The sequence below is a fragment of the Buteo buteo genome, chromosome 4 (assembly GCF_964188355.1).
Source record: "Buteo buteo chromosome 4, bButBut1.hap1.1, whole genome shotgun sequence".
In the NCBI taxonomy this organism is placed as follows: domain Eukaryota; kingdom Metazoa; phylum Chordata; class Aves; order Accipitriformes; family Accipitridae; genus Buteo; species Buteo buteo.
The window spans coordinates 53,632,011-53,652,731 of NC_134174.1; the positions used below are offsets into that span (position 1 = coordinate 53,632,011).

The following is a 20,721-nucleotide window of genomic DNA, read 5'->3' on the forward strand; positions in this document are numbered from 1 at the left end:
CCATTGGAGAGAGGGGGAGGCAGAGCCGGCCCCCTGCCCGGCTCCGGCCGCCCGGCCAGAAATAGCAATGTATTAAGGCTGCGCTCGGGGAGGCCGCTTCCCCGCAGACCGCCCCGGCGGCCCGGCACCCACCCGGCGGGCGCGGGGACGGTGCGCCGGGGTCGGGGTCCCCGCAGAGAGCCGCGGCCGCCGCGCCTCCCAGTGCTAAGCATGCGTAGGTAGGTAGGGACCCCCGCCCCGGCGCGCCTCGCCGGCCCCTGCCCGCACACGGCTCGGCCCGGCCCCGGGAGGGGCGAACACGTGCGGCCCCGCCGGCCCGGTCTCCCCGCCCCGCCAGCACGGCCGCCCGGCCCCGCAAGTGCCTCCCGCCGCCCGGGACGCGGCGCGGAGGGGAGCTTCGCCTCCGCCGCCCCGCACTCCTCCCGCAGCCGACGGCGTCCCCGCCGTCCCGGGCGAACGGTAGCCGCGCGCCGTACACGTAGCCGACCCGCTCCGAATCCCCCCGTGAACCCGCAGATGCCCCCGCAGATCCCCCCCCGCGACGGGCCAACGTGCCGCCCGCCCCGGCTCGCCGCAGCCGGTGCGCGGCGCGCCCACCCGGGGGAAAGCGTGCTCCGCCGCCGCCGCTGGATCGGTCCCCGCAGCCCCGCGACAGCCAGGCCCGGCCGGGCCGGGCCGGGCCGGGCGGGCAGGCCGGGGCCGCGGTGGCGCGGGGCTGGGGCAGGGAGGGCTACCCCGCGCCCTTCCGCGTTTCCTTTCGTTTCCTTTCGTTTTCTTTCGTTTCGTTTCGTTTCTCCCGCCGGTAACGGGCGGCGAGCGGCCCCGCGGAGCCACCACGCCGCCGTCCCGGCGGGTAACCCACCGAGCGAGCCTGTCGAGCCCCATCCGTACCGCGAGGTCCCCGGCCCCGGGGCTGCGCCGAGCACCGGCCCAGCACCCCGGTGCGGCGCGGCGGGGGTTGCCGCGACCCCGCGGCCGCGCCCCGCGGCCCCCGGGCCCCTCCGAGGGCTCAGCGCCGCCGCGGCGCGGGGAGTGGGCGCACCGAAGGCGGGGCGGAGGGTCCCGGCAGAGAGATTTCGTTGTGATTAAAATCCTGCCGCCCGCAGGGCTCGGATCGGCGCCGAGGCGAGGCCACGGGGAGCCGGGCGCGCACGCCGGGCAGGTGAGTGTCCCGGGGCCGGGGCTTCGCGGGCCCTTCCCGGGCGCTTCTCTCGGGTCGTTACCGCCCGGCGGCTCCGCCGTTTACCGGCTCCGTCGGTGCCCTCGTTTCCCAAGCTCCCGCCGCTCCGCACGGCCCCGAGAAAGCCATGTAGCGGCGGCGCGGCCCGGGACGGGAGCCCGGGCGCCGCGCACTTCGCCACAGCTCGGGCGTTCCCGGTCCCGCGGCGGGGCCGGTTCCCGTTCCCCCGGCGCGCCGGATCGTTCCCACCGCGCCGCTGCAAAGCCCTCGCCGTAAATCGCGGCGGGTCGGTCTCTCCTCGCCGCTTCCCGCCCGCTCCCGGTGCCGGCCGCCATCCTCCCGTCCTGAGGCCGCCCGGTCGGGACGGTGGACGGGGAAAGGCGCTCGCCGTAACCAGGCCTGGTCGGGGCCCGGCTCCGCTCTGTGCCGCCGGTGCGCGGAGAAGCCCGGCGCTGCCTCGCTGCCACGGCCCCGATAACAGTTAGCAACAATTAGCGCCTTCTCGGTGTTACGCATCCGCCGCCGTCCCGGCCCGCTCCCGCCCGCCGCAGGGCCCCGCTCCCGGGGAGCTGCAGGCGCGGAGGCCCGGCGGCAGCGGGGCGGGCGGCCGGGACCCTGCACGGCGCCGCGCTCCCCGGGAGCCCAGCGGCGGTCGGCCTCCGTGGCGGGGAGGGCAGCGGCAGCGGCCGGTGCCCTCGGTGGCGGCGGCGATGAGGGCTGCCGGGCCGCAGCCCGGTGTCCGCCTGCCCGGCCGTCTGCGGGAGCAGCAGCCGCCGCCGTGCCGAGGGCCCGGCCCCGGGCCCGGCGGGGTCTGGCTCGCCTGGCGCCATCGCGCTCCCGCCCGCAGCGGGATCCCGGACGGGCCGAGCGCCAGGCGCGGCCCGCGGGCACGGGGAGCCCGGGCCGGGCGGAACCGGCGCTTCGGGACGTCTTCCCCGGCGGTGGGAGCGGGTTCTCCCGCCGGGACCCGCTCAATCGTGCCGCCGCGCACAGAGAGCGCTCGGGGAACCCACGGCCCGCGGAGGGGGTAAGCCGCGGCCGGGCCCCGACACGCGTGGGAGCACCCCTGTGTTATCCCGGCCTTTCCTGCGGCCGCCTCGTCCCCCGCCGGTGCTCCCGGTGCGGTAACCGAGCCCGCGCCTTCCCGCCCTGCCCGCATCCCCGCTTCGGTGGGGCCGGATCAGGCCCGCTTCGGCGGAACGCGAGCGGCGATCTCCCAGCTGGGGAAGCCGAGGGAGCGGGGAGATGCTCGGGCCCGGCCGAGCCCCTCGGGGAGCGCGACCGGGCCGGGGCGAGCGGCGCGGGGGTGCGGGAGCCAGGGGAGGGCGCAGCCCCGGTACCTGCCGGCGGGTGTCAGCCCCGGGACGCGGCTCCGGGGCTTTCCCAAGCCGGCTGGGCCGGGGTCACCGGGCTATTAATGGTTATTTTATTTATATCATTAGCGGCGTCCCCTGAGCTCTGTTTACAGCGGGGCCTTGTTGTCCCGGCCGCTCCTGCGCTCTGTTTAGACAGGGGATTATTGTAATGGATGGAGCTCGCCGTGCGGATGCTGCAGCGGAGCCAAGAGCCCCCCTCGGGCCCGGGGAGGGGGGAGCAGCCCTGCAGCGGCCGCGCACACGGCGGCTGGCGGGCAGCCCCCCCCCTTCCCCGGGGCCCCGGGCGCAGGCAGCCCGGTAGCAGACAGCCGCGGCCGGGGGCCTCGCTCGGGGCGATGCTATCAGCCCCAGGGCTGCTAATTGCTCCATTAGTCTCGCGGGTGCCGAGTGCTGGAGCCGGCCCCGCGCTAATGGCCGTAAACAAACAAACACGTTAATCCGGCCCCGTCTCCAGCCCCGGTGCTCGGGGAGCCAACGGGGGACGGCGGCGCGGCCCCAGCGCGGCTGCGGGAGGCCCTCGGCGGGCGGCACCCACCTGCCCCGCCGCCCCGGGCAGCCCGGAGGCCCGCGGGCCGGGGCCGGTGCGGACCCGCGCCGCCGGGAGCTGCCCCCCGCGCCCGGCTCTATTTACACAGAGCCTGCCCTTGTGTAAACGCTGCGCGCCGTGGTTTATCTCAGGGCCCGTCTGTTTCTCGTTCTCTGTCAGCAGCGCCCGGTGAAGGATGGCCCTTTCCCAGGGGCTCGGCTCTGATTTATGTGAGAACCGCAGCGCGCCGGGGACGCCCCCGCACGGCGGGGCCGGCGACGCGCCGCGGAGAGGCGGCGGGTCCCGGGGCAGCGACCCCCGACGGGGCCGCCGGTGGGGACGCGCCCGGCCCGGCCTCGCACGCCGTCGACACCTACCCGCCGACAGCGAAGCCCGGTCCGGAACGGCGTGGCGCGGCACGGCGCTCCGCGCGCTCCCGGGCCGTGCTCTCCCCGCACCGAGCCTCGGCCGCGGCGCAGTCCCCCACGGTGCGCGGCGGGCGCGCCCGGGGGGCCTCCGGGGGGGGAGCGGGCACGGAGCGGACCCGCCAGCAGCTTCCAGCCCGGGCGCGCTCCCTCCGTGCGCCCGCCTGGGCACGGACACTGGCTCGCTGCACCTCCCGGGGTGAAGGGCGGCTTTTATCCCAGCCCTGCCGCTTCCCAGGAGTGACTCTGTTTCACAGCTTTTTGAAACGAAATGTTATCTTTATTCCCCAGGAGAACAGAGGGCTTCTGCAGGCGGCGGAGCCAGGTCCAGGCAAGGGATACTGTGCGCTCGCCCAGCAACGTGCTGTCTTCATCTCCCACTGCCCTTTCCCAGCCCTGCCTGGGCTGCGCTGGCACCGTCCTGCCCATGCGGGTCTTCCAGTTGACAACTGCCTCCACCTCTCAGGGTACTGGGAATCCCCTGGCTTGGCTTTGCCAAGAACCACCCACATAATGCCCATTTTCTTGAGAAATATGTCACTGCAAATATTTGCTTTTCTTCAGCATTTTCTTGCTCCACTGGCATTGGCTGATTTACTTTTGCTTCACAGTTCTTCACAGTACAGGGATGTATGATTTGGAAATGTGTCCTAAAACAAAGCTTCGATGAGAAATGTGTTTTCTGGGGGTCAGAGACCCAGACTCTTTAGTGTCCTGAGAAACGCGTACATTTCCACAGTGGGAGCTTGATTTGGGGGGTACCAGTAACTGTGTGCAACGTTCAGTGCTCAGCACTTTGGGGGGTAGGAGCAGTGCATGCATGGGTGCTGGTCGTTGCAGCAAAGGGAGCTCGGTAGGTTTGGACACCAAAGGGAAGGCTGCCCTTGATTTCACTGCCCGATGGACCTCTGAAACCGAGGCTGATGTGTTGAGCTCCGTGAGAGCCAACTTGTAGGAGCAGGTAAAGGTCATCCCACATCTGAGGCAATGCAGGATAGGAAATGTCAGTGCCAAGGACCCTCTCACACCTGCTTTTATTTGGCGTCTCTGGTGCACAAAGGATATCCAGGCTTTACAAAGCCACAGCCCTGCAACTGTGGACGTGCAGAGGGTAGCAAAACACCTCTTCCTCTGGAGGAGAAGCTGTCATAAATCACAGTTTACTGCTTGTGCGATGAGAAGGTCCCGTGTCGAGGCTTCTGCTGGATGACACAGACACGCATACACCACCTCCTTGCTAGAGCAAAACCCACAGCCTTTCTGGGAGCACCTTTGCTCTGTGCCTCGGAAGCCGTCGCTGCATGTTTGCATCCATGAGGTTAAGAAGCCGGGCTGAAATTCATCCTTCAGCAGAGGCCCAGCACGACACTCACTCACCGCTCGCATCCACAGGCCTGCGTACCACTTGCATCCCATAGGGCTTAAGTGGAGCCTAAGTGGACCCTGGGCCTTGCACTGGCGGCCAGCCCGGCACTGGATTTCAGCTCTGAGCCCAGGCCTGCAGCTCTGATTCATGCACATAATCCTGCTGAGGTCAGCGGGTTTCATCCTGCTCCCACTGCAGCCCGCGGGATGGTTCACATGAGAGTGGCAGGGTCAGGCTCTGTGTTTGCATGTGCCGTAGAAAATGGAACAATTAAGATTAAACCAATTAAATTTTAACAGGTCTGGAAAGCGTTTTATTACATAATAAACAGGAGGGATTAGCCGTGTCGGGCTTTGCTGCATGTGTGCTGGTGGAACGGTTCCTTGCTGTCCGCGGCACTTGGTGTTCATCTGGGCTGGGGACCTCCCTGCGCTGCCGCTGGGGCCAGCCCGCTGACAAATACACGGGGCTGGAAGCGCAGCTGCACGCTGGCTCCTGTTCCCATCCAGCGCCTTGCCCCGAAGCATTCTGGGTGCAGCGCTTTTCTTAGTCCAAGCAAAGCCTTTTCTAGAAGAAATTTCGCAAGTTATTCGGTGGCTATTTCTACGGCATCCTTCAGGGAGAGGGAAGCCCTCGTGCTTCTGTACAGGCGTGCTGGTGAGGAGTGAGCGGCTGGGCTGGATCTGTATGAGGTGGTGACACGTGTCTCGTCTTGGAAACAGAGCTGATAAGTTTCTCTTGTTTAGGGCATCTGCCCAGCAGCCAGTCCCCACTTCTCTCCCTGCTTAATCAAGATGCCTCTGGCTGCAAGCGGGGCTTGTTCCCATGTGGGTGAGGCCATCCTGGGCACGGCTACCCCCAGAGCTGGCAAATCTGTGCCAAAAATGGCACACAGCTGTGGGCTTGCCAGGGTGGTTTCGGGGTAACTGGACTGAGAAAAGATGCAGAAACCAGCTCTGGCAGAAACTATGCTGCAACCTTGGCTGAGCGCACGCATGGGGCGGTGCACGGGCAGCTGTCTCTCTGTGGTGGCACTCGCTCAGGTCTGCTGGCATTCATCTATAGGGGCTGCCGCAGGCTCCGAGGGGCACCCACAGCCAGGGGCTCTTGCAGGGCTTCATCTTCTCAGCTGTAACTTGCCGCTGGCCAGCTCAGCAGCGTTGTGCACAAATATCCCCCTGCCTTGCAACAACCTGCAGCTGGGGGCGAGGGAGGAAGACGGGGGCTGGAGAACCTCATCCTTTCTGTCTCCACTGGGTAAATATGGGACAAGAGACGGGCAGGTTCAGCCGAAAGGCATTTTGCACGCTGCTTCCAGAGGCCACTGCAGGCCCGCTTCCGACACTGTGGCGGTTTTTTGTCTGGAAGCGGAATGGTTGCCGCGGGTGGGGACTGTGGCATGTTCAGGGGCAGTGAAGGCAAACAGCTCCCTGGCTGGCTACCACGCCTGGAAAGGTTAACGGTGGAGCGTGTGCTTGGTCTGCACACTTCTAATAAACAGCCGTTCTTTCGTTTTCCTTTAAAATACTTTTCATATTTTGCCATGGCTGCTTGTGTTGCTCCCTCCTACGACAGCTCCTCACCGATGGCCACTGTATAAATAGAGCAGCCCCTGGGTCCCGCACGCAGTCGGGCGGGTGGGAGATTTGTAAGCTTCTGTTAATAGTTTATTTCTGAGTCCGCCTAATGAATTCTCCTCGTAATTACTGCACAGAAATTGTTAGTGTATCCTGATGATTCAGAACTTTCTAACAACAACTCTGGACCAAATTATAAACTGTTTTTCTATCTTGGAGTGGAGACTTGAGAGAGGATTCCTAATTGTTCTCGTCCCCTCAGGGGCCTGAGCTGGATTATCCCACACAGGCTTCTCTGCAGACTTGTTTTTAGCCTATCGGTGGGCTCTCTGCCAGACCAAAGGGATGGGGAACTCAGTTTTCCAGATTTAAATCCCCCCCCTTTACCCTTCCACTCCACTTACACCTCTAAGGAAGAGCATGGATTAGAAAGGATTTGCCCTCATGGGGCTTTGGTTTGGGTCTGTGGAGATCGGTCCTTAAAAGCTTTGCCTTTTTTTATCCCCATGTAAACCTGACTCCCGGCTTTACACCAGGAATGGGCAGAAGTGAAGTGCTGTGTTGTTCGGACAGCAGAGATCTCCCATTTCTTTTGAAATACCTGCCTTTAAATGGCATTTCCTCTTGGAGACAATGGCTTAACGTGAAGGACAAGCAGGTGGGGATGGGCAAGGGCAGTGTTTCGGGAGCAGGGCACGGCCGGACCCCTCCTGCCGTGGTTGCTGTGCTTCGGCCATGCGTGCAAAAGGCTGGGTGGGCCCAAGGCTCATCCAAAATGCCTCCCTGTGCCAGAAGCGAGAGGGCAGCCCGGGTCTCTTGATAGGGTTCCTGTCTTGTCCCTGCGCTGCTGATGTCCCAGCGCACCGGAGGTGGTGGGCATCCCAGCATGGCTGGGATGCTCTCCTCAGGATCCATCCTGGTGCTTTCCCCCAAGGACCCGTCCTGCACTGGGAATGACCCATGCAGCGATGCCGTGTCAGGCCAACAGTCCCAGGGGCGCTGGGGCCATAGAGAAGGCGGCCAAGGCAGCTCTTCCCTTCCTCGTCCCCCCCTTTGCCGGGGAGGCAAGAGGCCACGCCGCCGGCCGTGCCCCGTCTTGCTGGAAGCGCCGACGCCTGTCTGGCTGGCGGGACACCCCGCCGTCCCCGTCCCGGGCATGTCCCCCACGCCCGGCAGTGGCGAGCGGGCACCGTGCCGCGTCATGGGGCCACCCGGGCCCAGGCGCCCTTCTCCAAACATCCCTCCCGCCGCGCGCCCGCGGTACCCCCGCGGCTCGCCCACGTCCGCCCCGCGCACCCGCCCTTGCTGACAGCGGGGAAAGTAGGAGCCGTGTCCTTGCGCTGACCTTCGCCTGACCTTCCAGTAACGCTCGAGAAACCCTCGGAAAGGCTTTCTCATTGTGCAGCCCCAGGGTTTCCAGGGAATTAGTCAGCAGGCTGGAATTGTGCTCTGTGTATGTGACCCCCCCTGTGCTCCCCCCCCCTCCACCTCTCCCATCTCTGGAGCCGGACCGGTCCAAGAGATATGTTGCCAGGGTGACAGCGAGGTGTGATGGATGGACAGAGAGTGGCTGTGGAGTGGCAGGGCCGCTGGTCAGTAACCCAGGGCTGTGTTTATAAGAAGGAAGAGGCTGTTTCCTGGAGCTAACATAATGCAGCTCTAAAAAAGGCAGGGGAAATACATCATGCGAGGAGAGCGCAGCCCTGGGAGGGGAGGGCCGCCGGGGAGCCCAGCACCAAAGCGAGCCTCCAGGTCAAGGTGCCTTTGACAGGGGCCTTTTTTATAGGCCATTTGCGTGAGAGTTCGCTGCTGTTTCTCTGCAGCCCTGACAGCGGCTCAAGGCCCAGCCGGGGTTTGGGGAGGGTCTAATCTAAACTCGCCGCTTTCCAGCTCTTCGCTTGCAGGACCTGCTGATTTATTTGGAAAATAAATAATCGTCGCTGACTGTCGTTTCGTTGCTGCAGAGCGACAGTCCCCCCGCTCGGCGTGGGTCCGTGCCCTGTCCCACAGCGGACGCTCGGAGCTGTGGGCAGCTGGGGAGGCACCCCGGTGTGGAGGGAGTGAGGGGCTGAGTCCGCAGCCCCCCGTCTGCCCCTGCCTCGCCAGGCCCCAGGGAGCAGCGGTGCTGATAGCCACGGTCCCAGCACGGGGTGAGGGTCCGGGGCATCACTCACGGCACTCATGGTGCCAGGGCTCAGAGCCGGGACGGAGGTGACCAGCTGAAAAGGCGAGGGAACATCCCACCCTCCTTCCCAAACGCCAGCACGGCAGTTTTCTTCCCTTTAGCCGCATCGCAGGTGTGCGAGGTCCTCATGCCCGACGCCAGCATCTGCGCCGCCACGGGTCCCGGGGCTCTGCAGCCCCACACGCCCGCTGCTGTGAGAGCTGCGGGGTCGTCCCTGCACCTTGTGTCACCTCCCAGCCCTGCGGCCACGGTCCCCCTAATGTCACCCCCTGTGCCGGAGGGTCTGGCCGTGGGAGAAGCAGTGGCTCCCGGTGCTGCAGGCAGGGGTTTTCGCTCCCCACCTGGCAGCGCGGGAGCTGAGCCCCCCAGGTGGGCTGGGACATCACCGCTCCCTCGCCCCTGCTGCTGCTCCGGTGCTCTGCGCTGCCCTTGTGTTCTCAGGGCCTTAATCATCCCAGCTAATCAGAGACTGGTGCCCCAGAAAACAGCCCCCGATTTTTTCCCTACTAAAAAAAAATATCCCAATTAAAGCATTTCCGAAAAGAACTTCACAAACAAAAAAAGGAAAAAAATCCAGGCTCATTCGGCTGTTAAGTCCCACCATTTTCTAGGTAGGCAGAAATTGTTTCTACTACAGCTGAAAAATTATTGAAATGTTGAAAATTATTTCTTCTTTCTTCCACTACTTTTATTCTTACAACCCTTCAATAGCTGAGCAAGTGATATTGCATTTAGGGGTTTTCTTTTTTTTTTCTTTTACAAGAGTGCCAAAGCTTTGAAAAGTGTCAGTGTAGAAAAGAAAAGATGAGAAAAGAGAGGAGGAAATCTAGCGCGAATGTCAGGCGTTCTTCAAGCAGCTTCGGGGCAGGGGAGAAAAAGACGACAAGGAAAACATGAAAACACAGCACTTCCAAATTTTGAACAGCTTCCTGGTTTAGGAAACTGGAATTTAAAAATTGCTTCAAAATATCCCATAGAAAAGTTAAATGAAAATGGTTTCCATAGAATAGTTTTCAATCTAATTAATTTTGGGCAAGAAAAGTTTCTGTAATTTTTATACTGAATAAGTATTATAGTTTATTTTTCACATTGTTAAAAATAGTAGTTCTACCTCAGAATAATAATAAAAATCCTCAATTTCCACTTTTCCAGCCAATATCTGGTTTCGGTCCTGTCCTCACTGGTGCAGGAGTAATTTTCTTCTTTCAAGTAGAGCCTCATTTTTGGCTCAGATTTTTGCTTTTCCCTTTTTTCTTCAGAGGAGTGTTCTGTCTTCAGCATTGCTCATACTTACCCTGCTCTAATTCATGCAAATGCTGCCACATGCACAAATTCCTCAGTGAGTTCAATATTAATCAGCAAATGATTCTTTTTGCAGCCCAGCCTGATCACTGTCTAAAAGTCACTTTCTAAAGAAGTATTTGATGAGTATTTGTATATTTCGTGTTTGCATTGTTCTAAGTGACGTTTAACATTAGGTTCTCTCACCCGCTTTTGGTTCAAATGAGCGTGTTCACACACACATTTGCATTTGCATTCGGCTCGGATTTTACACAGCTGTGTTTGAACAACTTTCAAAAAAACAATCCATATTTTGGAGTTATTTGGTTTTGTCTGACATATCCGTCACAGCTGCCAGTGCAGGGGAAGGCGATCCGCACTTCTGGAAGCCCCAGTGGGAGCTGGACCATGCGGGTCCCCGAGCAGCCCCAGCCCCAGCCCTGCTGCACGGGTGTTGTGGGGCTGCGGAGCTGCAACCCTCCGAGATCAGCTGTGAGCGTGGGCTGGTGTTTTTTCAAAACACTGTATATTACCGTTTCCGTGACCAGTTCTCGTTGGATTTGCGTTGGACCCCTGTGGCACCCCTGGACATGTGCTGCCTGGAGGGAAGGACGATGCTGGTCCTGGGGGAAGGGGGTGGCTCATCTTTCCAGCTCTGCAGATTAGGGCTGCCCGGCTCCTCTGCAAGCCTCCCCAGGTGGCCATGATACTTCTAAAGGACTTGTCCATGTGCGGCAGTAAGCTCATTAGCTAATTCCCTTATTACACAGCATCAACTGAAGCATGTGTGTTTGGGCTTCCGGGCAGCCCCCTCTTGCCTTTCTCCCCAGCTCTCCTCACCTCCTCATTACTCCCTTCTCTTTCTTTTAGGTAAGAAGGAGGGTTTTTAAAAGTCTCCTTGGCCCAGCCATTTTGGGTGCACGCTCATCACTCCCTCGCCAGTCCCGGTCCTGGGGTACCCCCAGCGAGAGGGGCTGCTGCGGGCTGGGGCTGCAGCGGGCAGGACCCTGCTTGCCCGGCGGTGCGGCGCTTTTGCCTCTGCCAAAGTAGCTTTTCGGGCCCGTTCACATTTCTGTGTCAATCTCGGAGCCCAGCCGGGTGAACGTGCTGAGGGTTTGATTCAGACAAAGCGAGGTGCGGGGGAGTTTTCTAGGAAGGAGGCTGCGGCGTGAAGCCACCGTGATGGGATGCTGCTCTTTGCGGGGTTGCCACAGGTTTTGAGAGGGTGGATGGACTCTTGCATCTTGTTTGCAGCGAGACGCCGAGCCCCTTGCCCCGACCCCAAACCAGGCGGACGCTCACCCGGAGCCAGGGGGTCAGAGCCCGCGGGGCCAAGCCTTTCGCCCCCAAACATGGGGAGTCTGGGGGCCCTCTTCCCTCACTGCCTGCTCCAGGAGAAGCCCGGTCACAACCCCTGCCCGGGGAAGAGGGACGGACCCAGCATCCCACCCTCTTCCTTCTGGGGGGCCACACGCCGCAAAATCCACCTCGCGCCGGCGCTTTCCGGCCCTCTGTGAGAATGTACAGTTTGTGGCTCCTTCATTGACTTTGAAGAATGTCCCTTTATTCACAATGTTATTTCCTTTAATCACTGTGAGGTTGCAGGAAATCTTCTTGGAAAATTGTTTCAGAATGGCTGGAATCACCATACTGTCGTGGGGATGGAAAAGTCACTTGAACTTGTTTTTATTTTACCCTAAAAAGTCGCTGTCCCCAGAAGGTTCAGTTGAATTTGGATAAACATGGGAGTTCCGAGGATTTAGTTGTTGTTGAGCAGTTCCCCCCCCGCCCCCTTTTTTTTTTTCCAAATGAACCTCTGTGTCTTTCCAAGTTCCTGAGCTTTACTCAAGACCAGGGGTGCAGAACTGAAAGAAAAATGGGACATTGGCATAAAGAGATTGAAGACAGGCAAATACATCATTAGGGGACACAACATGAGAGTAGCAATAATGAAGCGGTAAGTGACACAACTTTGGCTGTCAGCTAAGAGCTGAACCAACTGAATTTTCTTCTACTTTAGGATATCTATGCTGGCTGACACAGGAAAACAAAGGATGTACTAAATCTTGACTTTTGTGGGACTTTAGTCCCATTTCCATGTCAAATTCCTGTGAGCAATGGAGAGAAATGTGGTCTAGGTGAATGTGTGGCTACATGAAAGCACAGCTGGCTAGAAAACTATTGAAAGGGCAGTTACCAGTGTTTAACCCTCAGACAGGGTCTGGTCTGGGTCTAGGGCTAGTCAGTACTTTCATCAGTGATTTTTACCTGCAGCATCAGTCTGATAGGGCCTGCAAGAGTGCTTCTCTTAGAAATTGGAGAGATCCGAAATAAACCTGATAATAAGAACAAATATAAGGCTTTTCTATGAGTTGGGGAAAAATCAACATCACAAGCCCTAGCTGGGGAACGAGCAAGATTGCTCTGTGGGAAAGTAGCTGGAGGTGACAGTGGGTCCCGCAGGGAGCAGGAGCCACCAGCAGCCTGAGTGAGAAGAGTGAAATCAGGCTGGGACATATAAACAAGGTGTTTATAAGACACCTGATGTGATCCTGCTGCACTTAGAAAGTGTTAGCCTGAGCGCTGAATCCCACTTGTGGCTCAGTGTTTCAAGTTGTGGTTCTTGGAGAAAGCCCAGGGAAGAACTAGATCAGAAATTCAGGAAACATGACATACTGGAGAAGGCTGAAGGACCAGGGTAGCTTGGTATCAAGACGAAAAGACTGCAGGGAAATAAGATAAAAGTCTTTAAATGCATAAAGCTCTGCTACAAAGCACGAGATAATGGGCTATTCCTTGTTTTCAGGGTGGGTAGAAGAAGAAGCCATCGTCTCACCCTGCAATGACTGTGGTAAAGGAGATTAAAACTCGTTTTTCTTGGGAGCTGTCTTCACCACTAGAGGCTTATTTTAGGAAGAGGTTAAGACAAAAGCTTCACCAGGAAGGGTTTGCCTCATTCAGGAGTAGGCAGACAGGCTAGGTGACCTTTCAAGGGCCTTCCAGGCTTATTTTTTATAATTCTATGAATACGGATACTAAAAAGAGAAAACATCATTTTGCCTCTGGCCAGTCTATTCGGGACTGGTCCTTGCCGGGTGTGTTTTGCTTCAGCTGTGAATGTCGTCCAGGTTTCCATCATCTCCATCAGCTTTTTTTTGTTATTTACTTGTAAGAATTTTTTTCTTTCTGTCCAATTTTTTCCCTGTGTCTACATCTCTGTGGTCCTACTTTTGCCAGAATGGTCATATGCCTTGTGTGGTCCCCCCAAGCCCTGCACAGAGAGACCTTCTCTTCTCCACCTGATGGACCATATGCTTATACTTGGGATCCAAGAGCATCCTGGGGCAGACTCCATCTTGCTCATGGATTTGCCTGGCGACAGATTCCTGGTGTCGTAAGCTCGTATCTCGCTCGTGGTTTCACTTCCATCGCAAGGCCCCTGTGGGTCGTCCATGGGCTGGGTGTTTTTCTCTTTCTAAGACAGGACGAGCAACTGTCGTCTCCCTCCATCTGTGGGTTTGCAGATGTCGACTGTTCAGTGTTTACGCTGAGGTCGTGCGATGGGAATTTTTCTATGCATATCAGTGACACGATGTATTTTTACTCACGATGTTTAAGATCAGAGTTAGTCATTAGATCACCTATGCTGATCTCCCCGACTGCCTCGTCTTGTTATTCTTTCTGGATCCGAATAACTTGGGGTTTCACTAATGCACAAAAGCATGTGGTCTGGAGGAGCAAGGGAGTTCATGGTTTGGTCTTAATCACTGATGGTTAATCCACTGGCTAATCAGCATTGCTCAGAAAATGTATGTCGTGTTTCTTATGCAGGTTTGTCTAGCTTTTAATTTCCAGCCATTGATTCTTGTTCTGCATTTTTTGGCTGGAATAAAAACGCTTTAGCACATAGTATTTTCTTACTATGAGAGTACTTGTGCATAGCAGTCAAATTTCTTAAGCTTTTTTAAGAAGAAAACAGGTTGAGCTTGATTTTGTCACTGTGGGGTGCATTCTCCTGCACTTGTGTCTTTTCTGTGGCTGTTTTCTGCACCCTCTCTCATTTCACAGAATAATTTTGGCCTCAGGAGCTCTGGCGGTACAGCCCGCTGGTCGGGCCTTGATCCGTCGAATTTTGGAAATGTCTGAAGATGCAGATCCCACTGCCTCGCTGTGTCCCTGTGCCAGTGTTCAGTTTTTAACCGACCTTGTGTCTCCCACTTCCAGCCCACACCTCCCCAGTCTGCCTGCAAGGATGCTATGGGAGACGGTGAAAACCAGGCGGGGGGAGGGAATCACATCTGTGGCTCTCCCTTCATCTGCGTCTTTCTAAAAGGGGGCACCAGGCTAGTCGCAGTATCTCAGGGCTGGCATCCCATCCCCTGCTGCATAAGACACTGCCTCGTAACTCCCATTCGCTGTGCCCCCTGCTCTGATGCCCAGGACTGCATTCGCCATGTGGTCCTAGCATCGAGCTCACATCCAGCTGCTCGCCCCTGGGACCCCAAACCAACCCCGCTCAGTGCCAGAGCCCTGCCTTAGCCCCTGCCACCCAGAGGGATAGCCCACTTTCTTCGCTGAGACATCCAGCTTGTCATTCAGCTCAGTCAAAACCCAGGACCAGGTGACTCCATCCCCTCTGCCATGCGCCAGACTGCAGCCGAGGTTGGCAGCAGCGAGTTGGTGCTCTCAGCTCGCCTGTGTCTGTGCTGGGTACCTGGAGTCCAGTGCTGACCTTTCTTGACACAATTTCAGCAACATCCCCCTGTTGAGAACGACTTCTGGAGACTGGTCAGGATGTAGGTAATAGATGGGCAATCAGCATTAATTAGGACAAATACTTAACCGGAATATTGTTAAGCACCTTACAGATACCCACAGGTCTGACACCCGCAGCCTCACTGCTCTCCCTGTTTCTCTGAAGCCGTCACTTTTGGTCCTACAGGCAGTTTGAGTCCCTGCTGGAGTCTCACAGACAAACCTCTTTGTTTCCCATTTTCAAGCAAGATTTCCTCAGAAGATCCTACGAAGACAGCTATTGACTAATAATATCTTCACCATATATGGTGCATTTCATTCTCAGTTTGTGCGCGGCTGTGAGCGTGCGTTACCCTGCGTGCCGCAAGCAGTCAGCTGCTGGCCAGCGAGCGTGTGTTCTCCAGCCCAGCGCAGCTGCACGCTGTGGAGACCCAAGGCTCGGGTACAAAACCAGGTACATTTTGGCCAGGCCTCTGCTTTTCCTTCCATGCAACGTCAAAGCTGGACGGGTTTGGCCTGTGCAGTGCAGATGACTGCGCTACGTGTGCTTTTATAGTGTAGCATTTCAAAGGGCTGGTTGCGAGGAGGTGCATGCACATTTCCTGTACGTCTGGCCAAAAATCCGATACTTGAGAGCGCTGGGGAACCCTACAGTTTTGCAGAACATGCCATTTTGATGTTCACAAAAGACAAGGCATTGCCAAAACCTGGGGAGTGGCGTGGAAGGTGCCAGCATTATTTTCCTGCTCCTGGCTTCGCTTAGTTTTATTTCTCACTCTGCCCCTCCATGACCAAGTGGCTGGCTTGTTCCTGCACCGTGCGGGTCCCAGCCCTGTGAGGGACAGTGGTGGGATGTGCCCCAGCTGGGATGGGGGCTCAGGTTTAGCTTTGCTCTGTGCCGGTGACTCGGAGGCGGCCAAGGCGTGAGTGACTGCACCAGTGCCGATGTGACACGTGCCAGGCTGGGGGAGTGCAGGTGTCTGGCTCCGGAGGGCAGGTAAGTCCCCAGGTGCCAGCTGTGCCATCAAGGGCACCTTTTTGTGCAGCTCAGCCCCCTCAAACCTGCCCAAACGTGCCGGGATCTCTCTAATGGTCAGGCAGGAGGACAGACCTGGTGCTTCCAGGTCTCCTCTCATGACATCCGCCGAGTCCGCTTCCTGCACTAATCTTGTCCTTCTATCCAAAACAATTATGGAGGGCTTGTTGGTTTTGGCACAGTCCTTTATTTACAGATCCCATCCTGCTTATAGCTCATGGTTTCATTATCCTCTAGATGTTTACAGAGCTCCTTTTCTTAATATTTGTGCCATTATTTTACTAGGGACCCGGGTGAGACTTTCCAGACAGTAATTGTCTGGCTCATCCTCTCCCCCACCAGCTCTTTCTGCAGAAGTACACATCTCCCTGCTGTCCCTGCCTGCCCGGGGCGCCCGGTGAGGCAGGGCTGGGCAGGCCTGTGGGCAGTAGCAGAGAGGTGTCCCGCTGTGAGGATGCGGGGAGGGATGTGCAGAGGGGGCAGCTGCGCCCTGCCACCCACACCACGTGTCCACGTGTGCACCCTGCAGCCCCTTGTTGCTGCATCTGGGTCACTGATGTGCTCCCGTAGCCTTGAGCTCCTGATGGACACCCCCTTCCCCCCGCACCCCTGCGCACCCTGCTGCCAGGCTCAGGGCATGGGTGCACATCCCTGGCTGGGGCACTAGCCCTTCGCGGGGCTTTTGGCTGGCTGGGGACCACATCCTGGGAAGGCAGACGGTAGCAAACCTGGTGCTGGGATTTTGGGGTCATTAGCATGGTGCAGACGTGGGGCGGCGGCTTATGCTGTGCATCGCTCTGATGCGGGTTCCTGCCTCTGGGCCGTCTGTCACAGGGGCTTGTTTAACCTTCTTTGCCACAATATCTCGCAGTCTTTAATCTGTTTATCCTCGTAACCCCGCTATGAGGTGAAGGATAGTTATCCTCATTTCAGAGGTAGGGAACCGAAGGGATTCTTTTCAAATGTAGATCAGTGTTTAATGATGCAGAGATAAAGATTTTAAAAACACGCCCGAGACAACAGGCGTAACACGTGTAACTGAGCTGGGTGTTTCTGCAAATCCCATTAAGAGCCTCTGCCTTTTTCAGCTGCTGCTGTTTTGGGGCAGACCTGTCACAGGGACCCATGGAGGTGCCAGGCGGGCTCCAGCCTCCCGGCCCATTAGCCAGGCACAGGCCAGGCACGGGGAGACAGAGCTGACCCCACTCCTGCCATTCCATTTCCCTGGGTGCGCTGGGGGTGTGCGGTGCCACAGCAGCCTCTGCTCAAAGCAGGTGCTGAAACCTGAAATGCCTGAGTGCGTAAGATCCTCGGCTGCATTTAGGGATGAAACCTAAAGCCTGTTTATGCTGCGAGTGTGTGCATAGAAGTGTAAGGCAGGGAATACGAGGGGGTGCTTGTGCAGTATCCCTCTGGCTGTGCAACACAGGCAGCGCCGAGCCCACCACACCGCTGAATGAGGAGCGAGCGACAACAGCAGGCTCTCTTTGCTGTCACTGCCTGGGCGATGGATATCTGCAGTAGATCTGGTTAAAAACCTGGAGCTGTGGTTTCTGCGCAGTGATCCTGGCGAAAGTGTCACCGGCTGCTGCGCAGGCCCTTCCCAGTGGCTGGCCGGCGGGGTTTGGTGCAGGTCTCCCTGCTGCTGCTGCTGCTGCTGCTCCGGGGCAATTGTTGCTGTGCTTGTGGGAACGCAGTGGCTCGGGCTGTGTGGAGGTCAGTGCTTTTGTCTTGCTGCAGGGAGTTTATCTCTGCGGATCTTGCCTGCTTTCCTGGGTCAGGCTTCACCTCCGCTGTTATCAGCAAATGCAGGAACAGCCCGGTCCAGAGCCAGGCTGCGTAGGAACCTCTCGACCCCCTTGCAGCGGGAGGCTGCGCTCTCACATCCCTCCCACGCTAACGGGCACTGGCCAGGCCCGAGCCCGAGGGCTGGGTATGGGACGTGCACGGCCCCGTGGTCGCCGTTCCCCCTGCACCGCTTCGGCAGTGCCATTCCCATGCACCCCGGCGGTGTGGGGCGCAGGCGGCGTGGGGCGCAGGCAGCGGGCACGGTGGCATGCCGACAGCAGCCCCACGCTTGCAGCCTTGTGTTTTGCAGCAGCGGCTGCAGCCAGCAGCAAAGGAGGAGGCAGCAGAGCTGTTGGGGCCCTCCCCAGTCTCATCTCCCGTTGGGTCCTCCGCCCTGAACACAGAGAGGACAGATCCCCAGTGGCAGCGCCGGTGGCACCGATTCCCCCTTCCCTGCCGGGCTGTCCCATCCCAGCGCACCCTCCCCTTCCCAGCAGCTCCAGCCGGACCCCTCCAGCTGTCTCCAGAAACCCAAACCATTAGCATTTCCTGTTCAAACATTTCTAATAAATAGATGGAGACATCATGCCACAAGCCCGCAAGTGACCCAGAGGCGGGTCCGAGGCCGGGATGGACACGACCACCCAGCGCCCGACCCCCTGGCTGGGCGCCAGCCCTGCCTTTGTTTGAATTCCCGGGTGAGTAAGCACTCGGCTGACGCCAGCCAAAACGCCGTAAGAAATTATTTTTGATATTAAATAAATTGTTTTCAGTAAATCTGTTCCTACACCAAAGTCCAGAAACTACCCGCAACACCGGGCTCCCTGCAAGGGAGCTGGAGTCCTCTTTCCTGGCCTCGTCCCAGCCGTGCCGGGGCAAACGCCCTGCCCGGAGGGGTCCAGCTGGGACCGGCTGTGCTACAGATGTCTCCGTCCTGCTGGCCCCACGGGTGCAGCCGGGCTCCTGCAGCTGCCCGGCAGCTTGGGCACGCCACGGCGGAGCAGCTCCCTGTGACACGTCGGGTGTCTCTGTCCCGAGGCCCGAGCGAGCCTCGCTGGTGAGGGGCCAGGGGCTTGGACAGGGGGTTCGCTACCTCTGGGGGTGGCAGCTATCTCCCCACATCAGACCTCCCAAAAATAGCTTCCTTGGCCGTGCAAAAGTCCATCCCTTGACATAGCAGTGCCTGTCCTGCTCCAGGGCTAGGGATGCTTGGGAACCGACAGCCCAGTCTTTTCTCCATTGGTCCTCTGCACCCTTGGGAAACCATCTTTAATGTGCCAAGTACCAGGCATCAGCGCCTGGGCAGGTCATTGTCCACAGACTGGTCTCCTGACATCTGCTAGTGGCTGCTGATGCAAAAGGAAATATTAGGGGAAAGCAGATCTCTGAAACGCGCTTTCCCAGCCCCAGTGGCTCATCCCGTGGTGAGCACCGGGACCAGCCCATCCCTTGCCCCTTTCAGGGCCAGCACTTCCCCGGGGTGCCTGTGCTCCTCCTGGGTGCCTGGGGGATGAGTGGATGCCGTAGAAGTGAGCGTGGCCATGGGGTAGGTCCTGAGTAGTCCATGGGCCAGGTTGGCACTCCAGGGACATCAGGACTGATGTGCAAAATCGGTTTAAATAGTGAAATGGTGAACCTCTGGCTGTGCCCAGGCAGCAGCAATGGCAGGAGAGTTTGAGCCTGATTGGGTTGGTGGATATGCTCCTTCTTGGGGGTGCACAGGCTTTGTCCTCACTGCTCTGGGTTGCTCTCTGTCTTTCAGCTGGAAGCAAAGAAGATGGATATGGAGCTAACCAAGCTCTGTCATGGTGGCAATTAAGAAGAATACCAGGAATATAGCTTCCACTAATTTTTTAATTTTTTTTTTTTAATTACGTTTTGCTGAAGCCAAAACTTCCTTCAGGAACATGGTGTTTAAAGGCCAAATTTTGCTGTTGAAATTTTCTGAAGCATTTAAAGAGGATGAAATGTTCCTTAAAAGAGAAGATGTAGATGTTCTGCTCCAGAAGTCTTCATTCAGTGGGATGTTATCCTCCGGCATTATAAGACTTCAGAAACTGAAATGCAGTGAAACCACATTTTAAATAATTTGGTTTATGGAGAAATTATAAAGTCTTTTCTGATTTGGAATTATTTCATTTCTTTAGAGCTTCTGCCTTGCTCAAGGGAAACTCCTGTTGCTCCCACCTACAGCAGGCGAGAGGGGAGGTGGGACGATGTGTCAGGGGTCAGGCAGCCACCACGGGCACAGTACCCGAGTGAGCGGCTACCGAGCACCCGCGTGTTCACCTGCAGCTCAGCAGAGCAGGAACTGATTTTTTTTGATGCTGGTGGGTGAAATCCCTGGCACTCCCTATCTGTGTGTGCAGTGGGGCTGGCGGGGGCAGGAGGGCAGGAGGTGGGTGCTCCAGGGCAGCGTGGCCGGGGGCTCAGCCTCGGGGGCACCATGGAGCTGTGGATGGGCAGTGCCCGTCCCCAGCCGTGCTGGGACCCGAGCTGCTGCCGGTGCCCCGGTGCAGCAGGAAGGCGGCGGCGGGGGCCCCTTCCCAGCCCCTGACGGTGCCCCTCGGCAGGACCTGCGGCCCCCGCTGCCACCAGGGCTCGGTGCCATCAGCACTCGCAGGCGCTGACAGACGGACCAGGCGAGGGGCTGGCGGGGGCCGGAAACTCCTGATCCCTCTTTATCTGCCCCTCACCCTGCTCTCTCATCTCCCCGTCACGCTCTCCGTCTCGCCTGGTATCTCACGCTCCTGTTCCCGCGCCTCCCCGGCTGCTGGGGGGCTGCCCGCCCCTCACAGCACCCCGTAACCAGGCACTGGCCCCGCAGTCCCCCATCCCAGCCACAATGCGGGGTCCCAGAGACCCCAGGACCTGCCGGGCTCGCTGCTTGCAAGGAGCACCAGGCCTGAGCGAGGGGAGGCACCTCAGGTGCCTCCGTCCTGTGTTTGCATGCTGAGCGTCAGCCACAGCGGCAGGCAGGTGCCTGGGATGGAGCTCTGTGGCTGCGGTGCATTGCAGGTTGGAGTGGGAGGAAAGGATCAGGCCCAGCTCAGCATCATCATGTGCACTGAGGAGGTGAAGAAGGCTCACTGCTGTCTTCCCCAAACGTGCCAGCTGCTCCTGGGCTAGGGTCCAGCTGGGTACCAGCTCATAACCAAGCATGAACCTTTCACTTGGCTCTCCTGGCACCCCTGATCCCCATCGCTCCATTGCAAACCCACTGCCC

The 20,721-nt window shown here is 58.5% G+C and overlaps 1 long non-coding RNA gene across 2 annotated transcripts; it reads left to right on the top strand.

Moving 5' to 3' along the window:
* Nucleotides 1-105: 105 nt before the first annotated feature.
* LOC142030276 (uncharacterized) lies at nucleotides 106-19,771 on the top strand. 2 transcript variants are annotated; one of them, XR_012650145.1, is made up of 3 exons: nucleotides 106-218; nucleotides 1,107-1,162; nucleotides 19,258-19,771. It is a non-coding gene; the product is annotated as an uncharacterized LOC142030276 (long non-coding RNA). The 2 variants fall into 2 exon arrangements; XR_012650144.1 differs by lacking the exon at nucleotides 19,258-19,771 and adding an exon at nucleotides 3,799-4,899.
* Nucleotides 19,772-20,721: the final 950 nt, after the last annotated feature.